The 2,121-nt window shown below is 43.3% G+C and overlaps 1 protein-coding gene across 3 annotated transcripts in view; it reads left to right on the top strand.

The window, feature by feature from the left end:
• Window positions 1-2,121, top strand: part of PTPRM (protein tyrosine phosphatase, receptor type M) — a 466,311-nt gene that overhangs the window by 442,314 nt on the left and 21,876 nt on the right. The gene's annotated exons all lie outside the window — the stretch shown is intronic.

The raw sequence follows: 2,121 nt of genomic DNA, 5'->3' as shown, positions 1-2,121 counted from the left end.
AAAATCGCATAACAGCCGAGCATACACCCAGCAGCGCTGCTGATGCCTGAACGGTATGTGGAATGAAGTGGGCGGGCATCGGGAGGCCACTATGGCACGGGGCAAGCACTATGGGCAGTCTATCTGAAGTGTACCTGGCGTATAAGACGACCCCCCACTTGGAGGCATATTTTTCAGGGCCAAAAAATCGTCTTATACGCCGGCAAATACGGTACATTTTAACCTGCTGGCCAGAGAGCAAGAGACAGCTCTTAGGTCACTATGGCAATGAAGTGGGATAATATGGTTTGCAACATTATTTTAGTGCCCTTTCTTCCTAATTCAGGCAGTAATTAACATGAGGGGGAAATTGCCTGTCAGTACAGATAGTACACAGCTCATTACTTCCTGTCAGTCTGTTTACTTCTAACTGAATGAGCATTTGCTATTCAATTGGTGGGAAATGTGAATGGATATTTTTAGTGCTAATATGGACATTTTAATTCTATGGGTGTGATATTGGCAGTCCATCGCCTTAACCACTTGGCCACCTCGTCCACAACAATGGGTGTGATATTGGTAAAAACTTGTTTGAGGCTCTCCAGAGCAGTAAAAAGCATATGTATCCTATATGTATCCTTTTATGGCAAAAATAAGTAGCACCATCCTATCTAATAAACGGGTGATATGCAAATTAAAAGGCACTCCATCACAAAGATGGCAGCACCCATAGCCACAAGATGGCAGCGCCCAGTCCTCTCAGCCCCGCTGGCAGCATGAGCGGGCAGCATGAACAGCCTGGCGGAATGCTTGCTTTGTTGCCGCAGCCACGAGGCAAGCATTCCATGCCCAGCGTGGATGGGCCTCTGGCCAGGCTGGGGCACAGAACACTTGTGTAAGGAGAGAAGGAACCGGCAAACTGAGCAGAGTCAAGTGGCCCCCGACTCCCAGGCAAGGTCAAGTCCGGGCGGCCAGAGGGTGGAGGGGGTAGAGGATAGTGTGACAGGAGGGGCTGGTGGCGGAGGCACAGGTTGAAAGCCAGCTGAGAAAGAGGAAGGGAGTCCTTTATTGGAGTTCCTGAAAACAGGGAGGGAAGTCGTTTATATTTCTTAGCTGCGGATCGGCCTCTGGTCAGGCCGGGGTGTGGATGGGCCTCTGGGCTGCGGAGGGCCTCTGGGCAGCGGGTGCAGAGTGGCCAGGCCTTGCAGAGAGCTACTGGCACACGGATTTGTGTGCAGGGCTACTAGTTACACATATAAATAACAAGGAAAGATTTTTAGGAAAAACGTGATTATTTTAATTATGCATGTTTTTAAATATGTTTTTATTGATTTTAGAGAGAAAGGGTGAGGGGGAAAGAGAGAGAGAGAAACATCTATGTGTGAGAGAAAAACATCAATCTACTGCCTCTGGGGTTGAGCCCACAACCCCGAAATCCAGACATGTGCCCTGATGGAATTGAACCTGTGACCTTTTGGTGCATGGGACAATGCTCAACCAACTGAGCACACTTCCCAAGGCTTAATTATACATATTTTAAAAATAAAATTAAATTTTTTATTAAAAAAATTATTAAAATCTTACTTGATAATATTCATAGGAGAATTGGCTAAAACAAAAGGATACTAAAATTTGAAAGAAATAGACAAATATGGTTACATACTAGCCAGAAGGAAGTGAAAGTAGCTGCATTTTTAGCAGGCAAAATAGGCTTTAAGGTTTAAAAAAAAAAGACTTTCATCGCTTCTCGGCCTTTTGGCTAAGATCAAGTGTAGTAAAAAAAAAAAAAAAGACTTTAAAGGCAACTTTTTTTTAAAAAAAAGATAAAATGACTATCATTTTATGGCGTCATTTTGTAAGAAATAATGTTTGATGCACTCAGAAGAAATTACAATGCTACACTAAAATTATGGCTTCAAAATATATAAAATAGAAATTGAAATACAAAGTGAAACGGAAAAATTCATCATCATATAAGGAGACAGTACCATGCTTCTTTCAGAGCCTGGTCGAGGAAACAGTCAAAAAAATCAGTTAAGTGCGGCGTAAGCTAGACCTAACGACAGAAGCAGAGCATTGGATTGAACAGTGAATACACTTAAGGTTAGCCTGGGAGCAAAACATTCATGTGCTATTAGTTAC

Source organism: Myotis davidii, unplaced genomic scaffold, assembly GCF_000327345.1.
Source record: "Myotis davidii unplaced genomic scaffold, ASM32734v1 scaffold78, whole genome shotgun sequence".
Classification (NCBI taxonomy): domain Eukaryota; kingdom Metazoa; phylum Chordata; class Mammalia; order Chiroptera; family Vespertilionidae; genus Myotis; species Myotis davidii.
This window is presented reverse-complemented; position numbering and strand designations above follow the sequence as displayed.